Genomic DNA, 11,449 nt, shown 5'->3' with positions numbered 1-11,449 from the left:
GCAGGAGGCTGACTTTCCTTGAAGTTTTCGCCTCAAATACCGCCATCACGCAAGTGTGCGTGGCAGATTATCTTAGCTACTTTGGATCCTTTGCATTCCCATGTGACTTTTGCATCAACCTAAAATATATGATTATATTACATACAACGATGGAGAATTTAGTAGAGATTTTGTTATTCTGGAGATAGATCATGAGAAATTTTGCCTTTTTAAAAGTAGAGCTGCTATGGATCTCTTTCTGTCTACCAAAAATTTTATTTTATTATTATTATTTTATTTTTATTTTTATTTTTATTTTTTTTTGGTTTTTTGAGACAAGGTTTCTCTGTGTGGCCCTGGCTGCTCTGGAACTCACTGTGTAGACCAGGCTGGCCTCAAACTCAGAAATCTGCCTGCCTCTGCCTTCCAAGTGCTGGGATTAAAGGTGTGCACCACCACCGCCCAGCAAAATATTTATTTTATTTAAGATTTTATCTCTCTTAGTTGATATGGTGCACACACACACACACACACACACACACACACAAAAGCATGTGGGTCCTGGGAATCGAACTCAAGTCCTTAGGCTTGGATGTAAGGACTTTTTTCTCACTGGTTCCAGGAGAACATCTGTAGAGAGTAAAAAGAGGAATTTAGTTGCATACCTCAACAAAAAGCTTAATCCACTTGTTTGAGCTGAGCCTGGGGTAATCCCAACATTTGGGAGACTGAGGCAGGAGAATCAAGACTTCAAAGCCAACCTAGTCTAAAAAGAAGACTCTAATTAAAAAAAAATAAATGAACAAGAAAATACATGGGTGCAGGCAGACAAGAAGACCAGAAGAGGGTGTTGCATCCCTTGGGACTACAGTTTCAAGAGACTGTAAGCAGCTTGACTGTAGATGCTGGGACTCAAACTCAGGACCTCTGCAAAAACAATACATGCTCTTTATCCATGAGCTGTGGAGGGTCTAGCCCGCTGACCCTCACTTGTGTCGGGTGCTTCTTGGACTGGAGATTTTTGGGTACCTGTGAACACAAGTGGGTAAGAGAGAAAGAAAAGACACAGACGCCAGGTAGCTGCATTGAGAGAGGTCTGTGTATTTACTGGAACACTCAGTTTAAATAGTCACACTCAGGAACGAGACCCAGGGGAAATCGAAACCTGCCCATCTAACATAAACACAGGAAAATCCATAAATACCAGACTGGAGGAGGATCTTGAAAGGAAGATCCAGCAAACTTTTAACATAAACATGAGGACTGCTCAGTCTTTGATCTAAGGAGCAGCAGTCAGTGTTCCACAAAACAGGTGTCCAGCCCCAGCATCCAGCCTGTCAGGGCTGCATACAGAAACCAAGTCGCTCCCAAGCAAAGGGGGGTAGGAGACCACAATGAGCCATTGCTCCAATTTCCTCTCTCTCTCTCTCTCTCTCTCTCTCTCTCTCTCTCTCTCTCTCTCTCTCTCTCTCTCTCTCTCTCTCTCTCTCTGTTGTAATGGTGAGAGGAAGGCACTGCCTACTTGCAGCCTGCTGACCTTGGTGGTCGGTCCCCTCGTCTTGCTTGCTGGGTTGGATGGATGTGATCAGCAGACCTTCCTTTCTCCCATTCTCACAGAGCTCCAACCTCTATCGTGCAGGAGGCATGGTTGACAGAGATGGCTGTAAGGCTGAGATGGAGTGGGGTGGGGATGGGGGCCCTCCTTGGTCCCAGAGGCTCCAGCTGGCAAGCACACCTTGCTCTTCAGCTTTTTTTTTTTTTTTTGACCATGCATAGTTATAACCCTCTTGCCTTAGGCCTTCTCCCCACAAGTAAGAACTGACCATTTGGGCACTGAGCAGGCCGTACCACTATTTTCTTTCTGGTGGCCACCGCCCCTGTACTGTTCCACATGCAAGAGGGGATTGGATACCCTGAAGCTGGAGTCATAGAGGTTAACATTGGTGCTTGGACCCAAATCCCCACCATTGCCCATCTCTAAGCGCAGCAAGAGACTCTAACTACTGAGCCATTTCCCCAGCCACCAACAGCTTGCTTTTGTACAATTCTTGCTCTCTGTTTAAAACTACACCTCAAGCTGAGTGGTGGTGGCACACGCCTTTAATCCCAGCACTTGGGAGGCAGAGGCAGAAGGATTTCTGAGTTCGAGGCCAGCTTGGTCTACAGAGTGAGTTCCAGGACAGCCAGGCAGGGCTATACAGAGAAACCCTGTCTCGAAAAACAAACAAACAAACAAACAAAAGCCAAAACAAACAAACAAACAAATCGTAAACCTCATGTCTGGACCCTGAAGACGGGCTTGTTGGACACAGGACCTCTGTGTTTGCTTTCCCAGTGATGTACATTGACTAGATCTCTTTTCTCTACTTTTTAACTATTTCTTATCTCTGTGATTGGCATATTGGAGACAGGTAGGCAAGAAACTTCCTGAAGCCCAGGCTCTGACCCTAAACCCCATTAACAATGGTGTCTTTTAGAGGACAATCCCCGTCCCACCTCATACTTTACTTTTGACATGAGGTGACTCCCAAGAGCTGACCAAAGAGCGCCGGAGTTCTCTAGGGGCTGTGCTGGTAAGGCTGGCCTGAGTTAGGTACGGCCAGGGCCCCCGACAGTCAGGAGGCAGGAGGGCAGGGCTTGTTTTACATCATCCGGAAGAGGTCAGAAGGTAGCCAGATTTAAGAGAACATCTCTCTTAGTTGATGTGATGTATACTCTTTTAATCCCAGCCCTTGGGAGGCAGAAGCAGGAGGAACTGTGAATTTAAGGCTAACCTGGTCTATATAGTGAGTTTCAGGCAAGCCAGGACTACAATAGTGAGGCCCTGTCTCAAAAACAAAACAAAACAAAGCAACAACAACAACAAAAGGGTTCATCTCTGAGGAACTATCTCTTCGAAGAGATTGCTGTTAGAGAAGTCTGCTTGTCCGTTGACAGAAGGACATCTAACAAGGAGTTTCTAATGAGGAGAGGAGCCGGCATTTAGTAGGTAAGGAGTGGGGCATTAGTAGTAACTTAAAGGTTTTCTTAGCTAATAGAATTGTCAGTCCCAGAAGCAGGGGCTGGTTTGAGCCAAGGAAACCAGTAGAGTTTGATTGGCTTCCTGCTCAAAAAGCAGACAACATGATATAATTAGGGAACCTACTCTGCTATCACATATTCCTCCTCCCAGGCAGACAATCACACAGCCCTGGACCATCTATCTACAGGATTATCCTAGCCCAAGCCACGCCCACGGCAGAAACAACTGCTCACCCAATGGAGTAGGCTGTGTTAGAGGCAGGAAACGGAACCCAAAGAGCTGAGAGGTTCTACACCTTCATTCTTAGTCTCTCAGCCTAGGGAAGAGTTTGTCCTCAGAAAATGCTTATGTCAGCCCAAAAGCGGCCAGAGACCTTCATAGTATGTTGAAACTCAGTGTCATCTAAGAATTTTGTCTCAGATTGAATTCTTCCAGCACATGTTTATTCCTCAGCCCTAAGAACATAAAAGCCTTCACAAAAGCCCCATGCCGATCCAGAACTGGTTCCAATCTGGTGGGAGGAGCATAAAGACGGAAATCCAGGCAATAGAGGAAGTCTCAGAATTCTCTCTACAGAAGGTGCAGGTTAGGGAGAGAAGACTTTCAGAGAATTCTCCCAAGTTCCTGAGAGACTGCATCAGAGCAAGAGGCTAGGATGCAGTTCACACTGGGTCTTTATTGTCTCTAAGAAAGAAAAAGGTTGAGCATAAGGAATTTCGGGTAATTTTCCTTCCAGATTGAATGAAGGTGCTATACTTCGAACTGCCACTAGGGGGCACAGCTCTCCTTCATTCAGGCAGTACAGAATAGCTTCAAAGTGTTCTAAAAGAAGACCAGGCAGAGATGGGTGGAGCACACACCTTGAATCCCAGCACTCAGGAGGCAGAGGCAAGTGGATCTCTGTGAGTTTGAGGCCAGAGTTAGTTCTAGGATAGCCAAGGTTACACAGAGAGACCCTGTCTTGAAACAATAACAAAAAAAAAAAAAAAAAAAAAAAAAAAAAAAAAAAAAAAAAAAAAAAAAAAAAAAAAAAAGGAAGAAAGGAGGGAGGGAAGGAAAAGAAAGCCATATGGCCAGGTGTTCAGATCCTCGGCATCTACACAAAGAGTTCTGTACCACAGAGATATTTGTGTCTACGACTGTACTCTTCACAGTTGCAAGAAGATGGAAGCAGCCTCAACACGCATCAACAGAGAAGCAGAGAATGAAAATGCGGCATATGTACAAAACAGAGTTTTACTTGACAGTCAAGAAAAAGAAAGTTATAAAATCTGTAAGAAAGTGGTTGCAACTAGAAAGAATTATATGATCAAGAGACCCTGTCTCAAATGGATCCCATGTTCTCTCTCCTCTGTGAATTCTAATCTTTAATGTGTACACGTGTGTAATAAGAGATGTGGGTATGTGTATAATAAGAGATGCAGACTATGAAAGTAGTTAGGGGACCATGAGAGGGGAAGGCAAAGGTCACATGTGACAAGAGAAGCGAAAGGAGGTTACTGAGGTGTGGTGCATGGGATGCAGGGAGTGTGTGGTGCAAGGGGGTACAGGGAGTGTGTGGTGCAAGGGGGTGCAGGAAGGGTGTGGTGCATGGGATGGGATGCAGAGAGGGTGTGGTGCATGGGGGTGCAGGGAGAATGTGGAAGACATGGGAAGAGGAACAACAAAACAAATTATGTTTGAAAATGCATTACGAAACTTAACTCTTTGTAACCCAATAAACAAGTTTTTAACTAAAAAATAAAACCAAATGTTTGTTCTCAGTGTTTGAGACTTCAATAGTTCTAATCCCCGAGTTGCATCCTGTAGGATTTCTGTTCATATGGAGTTGGGTTTCCTATGTAAAAGAAAATAGAAGGTAGACATGGTTTCTCCAAGTAACACATCTGGATACCCCGCCAGAAATACCTTCTGAGGGTGGGCCTAGTGCCTGCCTTAACAGATACAGCCATGGAAGCAGAGACAGGATTATAGTGTCACAGCTTTGAGACCCTGAGAGTGGGCATGAGTCCTCCTCCCTCTTCTTTTTCTTTATAGTTCTGGGGATTGAACCCAGGACCTCATGAGCTGGGCAAATGCCCTACGTCTACACTCCTTTTTGAGACATGGTCTTGCTAAGTTACCCATGAAGGCCTTGAACCCCTGATCCTTCCACCTCATGTGCTGAGTATCTGGTATTATAGGCATGAGCCATCAGCTGCCTTGACAGCTCCAGCTTGCTGGCATTTTGAGCCTGCTGTGCCTGAGAGCTTGCTTTCTTTTGGAGCTTAAAGTAACAAAGGGTTCTGACTCTTGTCTGTCCAATGGCTTTGCGGGTAGGATGGAGTCACTGTGACTGCTGACTTGCAGGCTGCCATGGTGCTCTTAGCTGCTGACTGGGTCCAGACCACTATGACGGTCCTGGAAAAAGACTCCAGCTTCCACTATAGCCTGTTGTCAGTTCCTGGTTTGGCCAATGGTTTCTGAGTCACCAGCGTGGGAATATCCAAAGTGAACAGAACTGATCAATTATGCTCATTAGACAATCTGGGGAGAGTGGGCAGCTTAGGGCCACTCTCAAGGCACTTTCTGAGCCTGGCATTCTGGGATGCTTCTAAGTTAGTGTTCTGTGGCTACGTGGTGCAGAGCCCTGGCTCATTCCAGGGATACCACTAGAAGAAGGCACTGTTATCCAGGATGGTAGAGAAGTGGGACCTGGTCTTCTTGCCATTGTGACTATGCATGGAAGCTGGCAGCCTACTATGACCTTTCTTTCTGTTCCCAGTCATGGTGTGACTGTCCCTGTAGAGACCAGAACAAGAGCTCCCACTAGTCAAAGGAGAAAGAACAGAAATGGCTTCAGGCCTGGAGGAACCTCCTAAAGTGAGCAGGGAAGCTGGTGTATGGGTGAGAGCCAGGATGTCCTGTAACGGAGGCTTTATCCATGCAGGGAGGGGTCAATGTGCACTAACACATGATGACATATGACTCTGGACTGGCTGGTTTTTGTGTGCCAACTTGACACAAGCTAGAGTTATCACAGAGAAGAGCCTCCCTTGAGGAAATGTCTCCATTAGGTCCAGCTGCAAGGCATTTTCTCAATTAGTGGTCGATCAGGAAGGGTCTGGGCCATTGTAGGTAGTGCCGTCCCTGGGCTGATAGTCCTGGATTCTATAAGAAAGCAATCTGAGCAAGCCAGGGAAAGCAAGCCAGTAAGGAACATCCCTCCATGGCCTCTGCATCAGCTTCTGCTTCCTGGCCTTCTTGAATTCCAGTCTTGACCTCCTTTGGTGATGAATAGCAGTGTGAAAGTATAAGTTGAATAAACCCTTTCCTCCCTAACTTGCTTCTTGGTCATGATATTTGTGCAGGAATAGAAACCCTGACTAAGAGTCCCAGGGTGCATGAACGCTGTTAATGCTAAGGTCATTTCCCACATTTTGGGTTTTTTTTTTATATGTGTATATGTATACACATGGTATGTAGGTATGGTATATATGTGTGCATGCATGTGTACAAGTGTGTGCCCAAGCATGCAGTGACAGAGGCCTAAAAAGTCACCTTCCTTCCAGTGTCTTTTTCTGTTGTTCTTCACTTCCTTCTTTGAGACAGTGTCTCTCTCTAAACCTGGAGCTTCCCATCTCAGCCAGACTGGCCTGTAAGGAAACCCTTGGGGTGCACCTGTCTCTGCACCCCACCTCAAAGCATTAGGGTTACACTGTATGCTGCCACTTTCACATGGGCGCTGGAAACATACACATCATCAGCAAGCACTTTGCCCCCTGAGCCATGTCCCCCGCATCTTGGAGTTTACTTGTGCCAGGCACAAAGGGCCTGTGGGAGACAGATTACTATCAGTATTATAGGCAAAAGAAACTGAGACAGAGACATTAAATAATTTGTATAAGCAGTGCATAAATGACTGACAGAGTCTTGAGTTCATTCTGTCACCTGAGGCTAATAAATGAGTATCTGTTTTGGACTCAACATGAAACACAACAAGGGCAGTGGCCACGAGACAACAGTGGGACGGTCTGCTTGGTGCCTAAATGGTCAACTCTTACTTGTGGGGGGAAAAGCCTAAGGCAAGAGGGTTATAACTATGCATGGCTTAAAGGAATCCCAAAAACCAAAGAACAAGGTGTGCTTGCGAGCTGGAGCCTCTGGGACCAAGGAGGGCCCCCATCCCCACCCCACTCCATCTCAGCCTTACAGCCATCTGTCAACCATGCCTCCTGCACCATAGAGGTTGGAGCTCTGTGAGAATGGGAGAAAGGAAGGTCTGCTGATCACATCCATCCAACCCAGCAAGCAAGACGAGGGGACCGACCACCAAGGTCAGCAGGCTGCAAGTGGGGAGTGCCTTCTTCTCACCATTACTACAGAGAGAGAGAGAGAGAGAGAGAGAGAGAGAGAGAGAGAGAGAGAGAGAGAGAGAGAGAGAGAGAGAGAGAGAGAACCCCTTTTATAGCAAGCCAGGCCTGCCTGGCTGTTGCCAGGTAAGTGTTGGGTGGGGTCTAGAAGGAATGCTAACATTCCTCCATTTTGGTTTAATTAAAAAAGAGGAAAGTAGAAGGAGGTGATGGTGATGCAGAAATAGGGTTGTTGTGATCTTTACCTACTTCCTGCTGACTTTGGGGGTGACTTTGGGGTACCTGAGGAAGCTAAGAAAATGAGGATGAGATGTTGGTCCAGTTTTAGGAGTGTGGGTTGTTTCCTTGCTGTCCAGAGTCTGTGGAACCATCTGTGGGTAAGAAGGAGCAGGTCCAGTAGAAGCCACTGTGTGTGAGCGTAGATTGGAGCATCTGTGAGTTGCCTCTCCAGCAGGTCCAGTAGAAGCCACTGTGTGTGAGAGTAGATTGGAGCATCTGTGAGTTGCTTCTCCAGAGCTGTCCTAGATGTATATTTTGAGTAAATGCCTGGACTTGATAAGATGCTGAAACACACATATATATTAGAGGCATAAAATAAACTAAGTATGGGAGAGAATTTTTTCTTACAGGAGATGGATCTGAGAGGAATTAGGCAGAGAAGTTGTAGGTAAATATGATCAAAATATGTTGTATAAAATTCCCAAAAAAATAATTCTCAAAAATTTTGAAGATTTACTTCATGTGACTGAAAAAAAAAAAAACTTTCTTATGCCCTACCATACTGTCTCATGGATGATGAATGCCCATTGTGTCTCTTCCGATTTCAGCATGGTGTTTCCATTGGACACAGACTTCCTGTATCTGGTGACTATCCTATACTGATTAAATTGGACTCAGGTCCCATATAAGGAACAACTGATTGTGAAGGAATGGTGGGCAGGAGAAAGGGGAGCCAATATGTCCCAGGAACCTGGTAAAGCCAGGATCCTGGACTTTTTTTCTTCTTCTTGAGTTTGGGAAAGGAAGTGATTTGGGCAGGTGGTGGGTTCTGGAATGTTGATACAGAGATAGGGGTGGATCTGAGTCACATTTGTAATACCATAACCAGGTCTTCCCTCAGGCAAACTCCCCAGACAGGTTGGATTAGTCAGTTGAAGGGCTACTGTCACCCTCCTGAGCTGGGTTTGTTTTTTACACACCCATGAGGAGCAGCACCCCTTTCTGGGAGCCTTCTCCATCATCCAGGTAGGGCGGTGGTGAGGTCCCTCCCTCCCTTCCTTTCAAGGATCAGCTACTCTGAATCATAGGTCAACACCCCAGGGTAGGGGAAAAAAGATTTCTTCCTCTTCCTCAGGCCCTACAAAGGACAAAGGCATGCAACACTTTGTGTCAGGGTAGCAGGTTTGGGAAGTCAGGAGTGCCCAGCTGTGATGCCTGAGCATCGTTGGGCTTCCCCAAAGCCCATCTGTATGTGGATTTTTTTCTTCCTACTTTCTTTCCCTTGTGCCCTTCTGTCCAGGGTCCCTTGGTTTTGAGTAAGAGCCCATTTGCTGAAACCCTGGACCAGGTCCCCAGCTGAGCATACACATCCCATGCATCTCTGCAGCAATTTGTCAGCTTAGTTTGTCTGAGGTGTCACTGTGATTTCTGATCTCATGATGTTCCTGATCTCTAGGGTCAAATTCAGGAACATCTATGCTGGTACCATCTCTTTACTCTGCCCCCTTTCTTGTTTCTTTTTTATTTTCCCTTTCCTTCCTTCCTTCTTTCCTCCCCCATTTCTTCTTTCCTTTCTTTAAGAAAGAGTCTTAGATAGCCCGGGCTGGCTCCAAACTCAATATGCCTGAGAATAACATAGGATGACCTTGAACTCCTGATCCTCCAACCTCTGCCTCCTAACTGCCTGGGTTAAAGGTATACGCTATTATACCTAGTTTACTGGGCTATATCTCCAGCATGTCCCTGCCAATCTCCCAATGTCTTTAGTTCTATTCTGAGTATATCAGCACTGGCCAGCCATTCCATGAACTGAAGAAGTATTGACACTTGACATGACTGCTCCTTCAGAGGAGCCCATATTAGCCTTGGAAAGGGCTTCAAGATCAACCACACATACATACTCTGATGAGCGGAATGAGGGAGGGATGGCTTCACCATCCATCTTAGTTATGGTTTCTCTCGCTGTGAAGAGACACCATGACCACAACAACTCTTACAGTTTAATTGTGGAAAACATTTAACTGGAGCTGGATTTCAGTTCAGAAGGTTAGTCCATTATTGTCCATGGCAAGAAGTATGGCAGTACACAGGCAGACATGGTGCTGGAGAAGGAACTGAGAATTTTATATCTGGATCGGCAGGCAGCAGAAAAAGAATGTCACACTAGGTCTGGCTTGAACATCTGAGACCTCAAAGCCCACCCCCAGTGACACACTTCCTACTCCAATAAGGCCACACCTCTCAATAGTGCCAGTCCCTATGAGCCTATGGGGACCATGTCCATTCAAACTACCATATCATCATTGCCACTGCAGTCCCCACAGCCACCTGCCTATCTAGCTTGGCTCCCTAGGCACCCATAGCTTGACTATAGCGCTTGAGAAAGTTACTTGAGGCTGATTGAATGGACATGTCACTCCATGGGTGTAAAAGGTTGGAGAACTGAAGCTGGAGAAATGGCTCAGTGGTTAAGAGCACTGACTACTCTTCCAGAGGTCCTGAGTTCAATTCCTAGCAACCACATGCTGGCTCACAACCATCTGTAATGGGATCAGATGCCCTCTTCTGGTGTGTCTGAAGACAGCAACAGTGTACTCGTATACATTAAATAAATAAATAAATAAATAAATAAATAAATATTTTTTTTTAAAAAAAGGTTGGAGAACTACTCTCCCCTCTATGTGAGTTCTAGGGAACAATCTGTAGAAATGAAAATAGCTGCTCTGAATGGGAAGAATCAGGGAGTGTTAGTCAAACGTCCTTTTTTCTATTTCTCTAAGTATAGATCTAATTTTTTTTTCTTTCAGAAGAAAACAGGAATGCTAAGAAGATCCACAGTTGAACAGCATCCACTGCTGCAGTCAGCAGCATGATGTACAGAGGGTTTTTCCTTCCTTCCCAGTCCTTCATGAGACTCTCTCTCTCTCTCTCTCTCTCTCTCTCTCTCTCTCTCTCTGTGTGTGTGTGTGTGTGTGTGTGTGTGCGTGCGTGTTTGTCTATGTGTTTCCTCTGCCAACCCTGGGGCAGGATGGCCAATGGAGGTAGCCTCAGGTAGAAATGTGAGTTTCAGAAAAATCAAAAGCCTAGGTCATTCTCCAAGCACCTGCTAAATTTTAGCATTTACCCAGCCATTTAGCATCTCACCCTGTTGCAACCAAGGTGATCTGAGGGCTATCAAAAATGCTCCCACAGTGAAAGGGACCCAACACTGATATTTCCTGAGGCTTTGACAACTTTAAATGCCCAGCAGAGTTGCACCTGAGGTCCCTGCCTAGGGCAGAGGGGATGGGTTCTGTATGAGCAGGGAGGAAGTGAAGTTTCTTTTTGAAGGGTTGAACAGATGGAGACAACCACGTGTGCATATGTCCTGCCTCTTGCCCCCAACCCTGGTTCTGTCCTGCTCTGCCCTAGAGCCTCACACTGCCCACAAGAATTAAAGGCTTTCTGCCTCCGGGTTTTCTAGCCACCACTCCCTTGTCCTCTCTCCTTCCTCAGGGCTCATCTGATTCAGGAAGTCCTCATAGGCTTCTTACCCACTCCTGCCTGCATCAACTCTCCAGGACTCATGTTCCGTGGTGCCCCAGATTCCCATGGCTGGATATATTCTGCCTGCTCACTGTCTCCTTTTATGAGCTCTGAGCCCTGTAATGTAAGGTGGTAGCACTGTTCCATCTCCAAGAAACGGCCAGAGATCTGTGGCATTTGGCTCCCATGCGCAGTCTTTCCCCTACTTGGTGAGCTGCTGCCTGCCAACTGAAGGGCACTTCCTCCCAAGAGTTGCCCAAACCTAGGACTGGATAGTCTCTGCTAGTGGATACTCGTGGGACTCTCTGCACCCCACACTAAAGAGTACTCTGCGGTTTGTCTGACTGATAGC

General features: G+C 46.2%; 1 long non-coding RNA gene across 1 annotated transcript in view; it reads left to right on the top strand.

The window, feature by feature from the left end:
* The window catches only part of LOC116090888, a 20,613-nt gene extending 9,577 nt beyond the window's left edge, over positions 1–11,036 (top strand). The window contains exon 3 of the long non-coding RNA XR_004118840.1: positions 10,380–11,036. This is a non-coding gene — a long non-coding RNA (uncharacterized LOC116090888). The remainder of the gene's footprint in view (positions 1–10,379) is intronic.
* Positions 11,037–11,449: the final 413 nt, after the last annotated feature.

The sequence above is a fragment of the Mastomys coucha genome, unplaced genomic scaffold (genome assembly GCF_008632895.1).
Source record: "Mastomys coucha isolate ucsf_1 unplaced genomic scaffold, UCSF_Mcou_1 pScaffold15, whole genome shotgun sequence".
NCBI classification, from domain to species: domain Eukaryota; kingdom Metazoa; phylum Chordata; class Mammalia; order Rodentia; family Muridae; genus Mastomys; species Mastomys coucha.
This window is presented reverse-complemented; position numbering and strand designations above follow the sequence as displayed.